At 35.4% G+C, this 7,500-nt stretch overlaps 1 long non-coding RNA gene across 1 annotated transcript; it reads left to right on the top strand.

The window, feature by feature from the left end:
* The first annotated feature begins 1,658 nt into the window (after positions 1-1,658).
* On the top strand, positions 1,659-6,733 carry LOC117279391 (uncharacterized). The gene is made up of 3 exons (XR_004509812.2): positions 1,659-1,809; positions 2,289-2,351; positions 6,497-6,733. It is a non-coding gene; the product is annotated as an uncharacterized lncRNA (long non-coding RNA).
* The last annotated feature ends 767 nt before the right edge of the window (positions 6,734-7,500 follow it).

Below are 7,500 nucleotides of genomic sequence, written 5' to 3'. Positions count from 1 at the left end.
AGATCAAAGTTAAAAAAATCAAACATTTGAAAATGAGAAGAGCAAACATGCACTAAGGCCACAAAATTTAAAAGAGCACGTAAATGAATATTAAAATATCTGATAAACAAATTGGGAAGAAGTTCAATAATTGTATTTAAAAAACACATGCGTACAAGCTTTGCAGATATTTCATGAGTGGATGAACCCGATAAGGTTACCATACTGATCGATCGTAGATAAAACAACAATATAAGAGGCAATGTAATTTTTTGACTTTAGTCATGAAGATGTGTACTTAGAAAATGAAAGCATGTCTTTTCATAAAGTGAAGAAATAGTGAAAGAAGTTAAAAAGTGACTTGTGAAAATACAGAATTTGAATATACTACGGATGTGGTAGAAGCATAAGAGACATCTATATCAGCCACATAAAATGGTGGCAACTCTTCAGATATTATCTAGGTAAATAAAAGAAAGATATTTTAATATTTAGTTTTTTAATTATGAACTTCATGCTTTTAAAGTTAGAACCTGATTGTTACTTTCTTCTTGGGTAATGACTTGGAGAATTTGTTACTGTTAAAATCATATAACTTCTCTCGTACATATGTTTTCTTGATTCATCCCTTAGAATGTCCATGACATTTTCATTGTCAAAATTATTATTTGGGTAAAACGTTGAGATATATATGCATGGCGACTTTCAGGAACAACGCCCACACTCACTTTTATTCATGCACTTTATATTTTTTAGCCCAAGACATAGAAGAATTCAAATGATTATATAGTACCACAAAATATTACTATAATAAAAGTTAAGGAAAAAAGACAAGAATAGAAACTCAGTAGCATTTCAATTATATATCTTGGAGACATTAAGTTGTAACTAAAGATACATTGTTTCTTAGAATACCTCGATCCATCCGATTTTGAGTAAAAATATTTGTCACTTCACCGCTACATAAATTGAGTGCATTCAAATTCAGAAATGAAAGCACACAAAATCGGAGGATTAAAATGTTAGTAGGTCCGACTATTGACTGCTTGCAACTACTTTTTTGATGTTAGATTAGATACTTATTGAATATCGTGGTTTTGTACTCATATTACACTTCTATACATTTTTGTGCAAATTCTAAAATGATTCGTTTTGGAGGTATTCATCTAGCAGAGTAGGAGTGCCTTTAGGAAATTTCATGATAAGCTGCTTACTTGATATGATTTGCGGCACATGGAGTCCCTCTTCCCTACTCTTTATATTTGTCTTTGTATCTTCGTCATTTTCGGGCAGACCTTCTATTCAATTCAGATCTCTATACTCTTATTAGATGCTTGTGATTAGTTGTGACACCCGTGTTTTGGGAGAGTTTATGAGACAATTTTGGTCTTGTGTGGACCCTGTCTGAGTTTTATGCAATTTGATATTTAAGTTATGACCTATTCCGCTTTGCTTTTATATTATGAATCAGTTAATGGCTTAAGAATTGAATTCTATTATTGATGTGAGTGTTGGTGTAATATCTCGTAATTTTTTTTAAGAAAAGGGCATATTGGTTATTTTAGCAAATTAATTGAAAAACAAAAAACCAAAAAGGGGGATTAGGGCCAAAGCCCATTACGGGAGGCATAAAAAGGCAAAAGCCTAGGCTTAGAAGCCATTAAGCTTCGGCAGAAGCATTCAAGGAAATAGAAAAAAAGAAAGTAAAAAAAGAAAAATCCGTGTCAGCCACTTTTGAGAATCAAAGGAAACGTGAGGTTTTAGTTTTCTGCCATTGAAGAGGACTACAAGTATTCAACAAAGAAAGCTAATTAAACAGAGAAGAAGAAGGTAAATTTCTAAACTTAATTCATAGATTTGATTCATAAATTCCATGGCTATAGAGTTGGGGTTGAGAGTTAGTTGAAGAATTAATATTTATGAAATAATAGAGTCCATGAAATTTTTCATCAATTGGTGAATATACTATATGTTTGGGGTTGCAAACTTATATATTCGTGTATATACCATTAAAAAAAGGATATTCCTTCAAAAACTTTTCCGATTCGTTAGTGATTGGTAACCAAATATGATTGCTACTAATATTAGTGATATTGAAAAAAAAGATTACAAAGAAATTTTATAGCTGTGAGTTGGGATACTGAAATGGATCTTGATATTTCAAGTAGAATAAGAGAAATTATTGGGTAAATATAATTCGACGAATTAAGAGCCAAATATAAAACTCGGAAGATTGGGTATTCTAAATTAGTGATGAATTTAGCCTAAATGAGGCAATTAACACGAGATCGATATTGATGTGGTTATAGATTGATTGAAGAAAGTCATACGGATCGCTCGAGGTAACGAGTTTGGTATTTCACACGAGTACTGTGAGTAGTAATCTTACCGCAATTTGTGTTTTAATAACTTGCATGATTTACACATAATTTTTAATATGAATATGTTGCCGAATATTTTGAGTTGCATGTGAGACAAGTCTTTTACTCGATATGACACCGAAATAGTTATTTGAGATGATTATTGTTATTTTAAATATTCTTGTTGTCACTAGATATGTTTTACCATTACTTGAATTTACAGTTATCGAAATGAAATTACATGATTTGATAAGAACCGAAATGCCCTATATTGTTTTAAAATATTTTCTTATGAGTATATACGGATTACAGAGACAAGTATAAATGGGAGTAGACTCTGAAGGATCCCGTAGCTAACGACGGGTTCGTTAGACCTGGTGCACCTTGTAATTACCGATTACCGTTACAACCCTCGAAGGTAGAACTAGCATACCGTTACTGATTTTCCTCGAGTAGGGACTACCGTTATATTTGACTTCTTGCGAGATCTTGAGGATTTACGGTGTTCTCTGATACATCGAGGGTGGGATTAGGATGTGTTCTCATGCAAAATGGCCGTGTTATAGCTTATGCTTCGAGAAAATTGAAAAAGCACGAACAAAACTATCCTACACATGATTTGGAGATGGCTGCAGTGGTATTTGCTCTAAATATTTGGAGGCATTACCTATACGGCGAAACTTGTGAGATTTATACTGACCATAAAAGTCTGAAGTATATCTTTCAGCAGAGAGATCTAAATCTTCGGCAGCGTTGGTGGATGGAACTACTCAAGGACTATGACTGTTCTATTTTTGTATCATCCTGAAAAAGCCATTGTGGTGGCTGATGCATTGAGTAGAAAATTTATGGGGAGTTTGGCACATATAGCTCCTACAAAGAGACTTTTGGCCAAAGATATTGTAACGACCCGACTTGTCGTTTTAAGAATTAACGATCCGTTCAGTGACTTAAAGTCTCGATCAGTTTCGTAATATATATTATGACCAACGTGTATTGTCGAGTTTGGTTTTCGAAAGATTCGGAATTTAATTTAAAGAACAATTCTCCTTTTTGAAGTTTAAATGGAAAGAGTTGACCAAAGAGTTGACTTTTGAGCAAACGACCCCGGAATAGAATTTTGATGATGTCAATAGCTTCGTATGATAATTTCAGACTTAGGCATATGTCCGAATTTGGATTTGGAAGTCCGTAGGACAATTCGACGAATTTTGGCGAAAGTTAGAAAATAGAAATTTTTTGAAAAGTTTGACCGAAGGTTGAATTTTTGATAACGAGGTCGGATTTCGATTCCGGAAATTGGAACAGCTCCATTATGTCATTTATGAATTGTGTGCAAAATTTGAAGTCATTCCGGATTGATTTGATACGTTTCGGCGTAAAATATAGAAGTTGAAAGATTTGAAAATTCATAATTCGATTCGATGCACGATTCGTAATTTCGACGTTGTTTGGCGTGGTTTGAAGCCTCGACTAAATTCGTATTGTATTTTGGGATATGATGGTTTATTTGGTTAAGGTCCGAGGTCCTCGGGTGGATTTCGGAAGGTTAACGGAATGCATTTCGGACAAGGGAAGCTGTTGAAATTTGTTTTCTGTTGCTGAAGCTGTGCTGGGCAACAACTGTTAGTTTCGCTTCTGCGGAAGCTTGATCGTAGAAGCGAGATTGGGAGGGCTGGAAGCTCATCGCAGAAGCGGACAAGTTTGGGCACCTGCGACATCGCAAATGCGATCACTGGAACGCAGAAGCAACAAGGTCTGCATATGCGCCTTTGGCCATCGCTTCTGCGATTGCGCAGAAGCGAAACATTCTAACGCAGATGTGATTATTCAGCTGGACAATGTGCTTCGCAAATGCAAGATTTGTCTTGCAAAAGCGAGCTCGCAGAAGCGCAGAATCAGTCCGCAAATGCGAAAACTGGGCAGAAACATTTAAGGACCAAAAATGGTGATTTCGCCATTTTCGATTGAGATTTCGGAGCTCGATTGTTTGGGCGTTTTTGGAGGATTTCTTCACGACTTTGACTTGGGTAAGTGTGCTATATCCGAAAGTGATTATATTTCATAAATCCATGGTTATATTCATCGTTTAATTCGGATTTAAATGGAAGAAAATAAGATTTTTGAAAAACTTTTCAAGAACGAAAATTTAAGATTTGGAGGTCGAGTTGTTATCGGAATTTGATAAAATTGGTATGGTTGAACTCATATCGGAATGAGTGTTTGGATTTTGTAATAATTATGTCGTGTTACGAAAGGCGAGCCCCGCGTTGAATTTGGTTGACTTTTTAAAATAAAATTTTAAGTCAAAATTTTATTATCCGAAATTATTTCCGATAAATTTTAATGAAGTTATACAATTAATTTGGATAGATTTGAGCTGTTCGGAAGTCAATTCAAGCAAGAAGGCGATTTTGAAATTTTGGCATAACTTCAAAAAGGTAAGTATTTTGCCTAACCTTGAGTGGGGAAATTACCCCTTAGGCATCGAGTCTTATGTGCCATTTATGAAATGTAAAAAGCCGTGTACGCGAGGAGACGAGTAGGTACTCGGGCTTATATGTGCACAATTTATTGGGTTAAAGTCTTAGGCATTATTTGTGTAGTAAAATTGGATAATTATTGGGAATTATTAAATCATCTATTTGCCATGCCTCAATTCTCGTTTGTTGAATTTGTTTTTATATGACAATCTGATGTGATTATTACTTGAATATTATGTAAATTTCGTGAGTTTGTTGATTTGATATTTCCTGAAAATAATTATATTATGCATTTTTCATCTGCAAATAATTAATCAAATAAGTTTAAACTTAAGTGTTAATATAATTATTAAGAATTTGGATTAATGAAGGCGTTTCCCTATACTGAGTATTTTCTATCTTTGTTGATTGTTTTGAGATTTTATATATATTGTGTGGAGCCTTGGGCTATTTTTGAGAAATTTATTGATTTTACTATATCATTGGAATAGGTTGTGGTTGTTGGGCAAATTGTGATAGGAATTGATTGTGTTGTGTTGTCGTGATAATATTCCGTGTAAATTATTGTGTGATTTGAGTTATTATTATGAAGATATAAGGGTCGCATTTCATTATTGATATTATGTGGGTATAAGGGTGGCATTTCACTGTGGTTACGTGTGTTGGAATATTATCTGGGTGGAGTGATAAGTGTGACTATTTTGCAGAGAGATAAGGGTAGCTATAGGAACGATATGGGTGGCTATTGATATTGTCAGGGCGGAGGGATAAGGAAGGCTATTATAGGAGTGATAAGGGTGGCTATAGGAGAGATAAGGGTGGCTATTGTTAGGTATGATATGTGATGATATGGGGTTATTGCGTTGGTAATTTTCATGTGATGTTGTAATTTTCCTTGTGTTTATTTTTATATCTTGTGCATTTTGTTTTGTTGTTTCGGTAAACTTGATAATAGTCTGATCTATATTGAAAATGGGAGCATATGGCTATTACCAGACGGATTATGAAATAAAATATGGGCACGAGGTGCAGTGAGTAAATAATGATGATATTGGCACGTGAGTTGTTCATACGGTTGTGATAGAGAGATTGGCACGAGGTGCCGTGAAAATATGAAAGTTGGCTAAGACCCGTATTTTATGATTTTGAAATGCTGTGTCAGAGGGTGACTTTTATTCGAAAGGTATTTATTTGAAAGAATTATATTTGAAGATATTTTGTTTGAAAGAATTATATTTGAAGATATTTATTTGAAGGAATTATATTTGAAAGAGATTTATTTAAAAGAATTACATTTGAAATATATTTACTGAAGGGAGTATATTCGAAATATATTTATTGGAAAGTATTATATCCTGAAGATTATTATTCGAAAAAGCATATAGGCGAAAGATTTATATTTGAAGGACTTGATTAATTAGTTGTTCTTGTATTCATTATTTGTTGAGTAGTATTAATGGTGTTCTTGTTGCCCTGCTGTGTATATCACTGGTTGATTAGTGTTGCCATCATTGTTATTTGTATGCTATTATTTATGTATACTATATTGCACAGGTTATTAGACTAGTGAGTATCTTGACTGTACCTCGTCACTACTCCACTAAGGTTAGTCTTGATACTTACTGGGTACCGACTGTGGTGTACTCATACTACACTTCTGCACATTTTGTGCAGAGCCAGGTATTGGAGATGTGGGACTCGGACAGAGTTAGAGTGGGATCGCAAGGATTCAAGGTAGAGCTGCTTGGTCGTCGCAGTTCCTTGGAGTCTTTCCATTTTATTGTACTGTTAATTATTATTCAAAGAGTATTGAGTATTCGATCATTGAGATCATTTCACGTATTCAGCTAGAGTTCATGACTCAGTATTACCAGTCTTGGTAGGTTGTCTGCAACTATTTTCGTTGTTAGTTTCTATTTTAAAAAATGGCTTGAAATGTAATTGTAATCGGCTTACCTAGTCTTAGAGACTAAGTGCCATCACAACGCATGTGGTGGGAATTTTGGGTCGTGAAAAGTTGATATCAGAGCTCTAGGTTCATAGGTTTTACGAGTCACGAATGAGTCTAGTAGAGTCTTGCGGATCGGTACGGAGACGTCTGTACTTATCTTCGAGAGGCTACAAAACTATTTGGAAATTTTCACTTCTTTCATTCTTGTCGTGCAGAATTTGTTGAATTTGGAATTTGAGCCTTTGTATCTCTATTCTCTCACAGATAGTGAGGACACGTACTACCGGGTCAACTAATCAGGCATCCGCGCATTCTGCTAGGGTCGCAAGAGGCCGAGACCGAGGTAAAGGACGAGGAAGGGCACGTACCATGACTAGAGCACATGTCAGAGCAGCAGTTGAGGAGCCTCCAGTAACTCCAGTTGGGGGACAGATACCAGAAGCACCTGTTGTTACCCCTAGACTTCAGGAGACTTTAGCACAGTTCCTGAGTATGTTTGGTACATTAACTCAGGCGGGATTGATCTTTGTTGCACCAAATATTTCGCAGTTTGAGGGAGTAGCTCAGATGTCTACCACGACTCCAGAGGAGCAGGTTTACATTGGTCAGGTTTCGGGTGTAGTACCAGTATAACCTGTTATTCCGGTTCAGCCTGAGGTCAGGCCAGAGGCATCAGAAGAAGAAACAAAAGAGACTTGAGAGGTTTAAAAAAGTATAGTCCACCTAC

The sequence above is a fragment of the Nicotiana tomentosiformis genome, chromosome 1 (assembly GCF_000390325.3).
Source record: "Nicotiana tomentosiformis chromosome 1, ASM39032v3, whole genome shotgun sequence".
NCBI lineage: Eukaryota > Viridiplantae > Streptophyta > Magnoliopsida > Solanales > Solanaceae > Nicotiana > Nicotiana tomentosiformis.
Note: the sequence above shows the minus strand (reverse complement) of the source record. Positions and strands in the feature narration are given on the sequence as shown.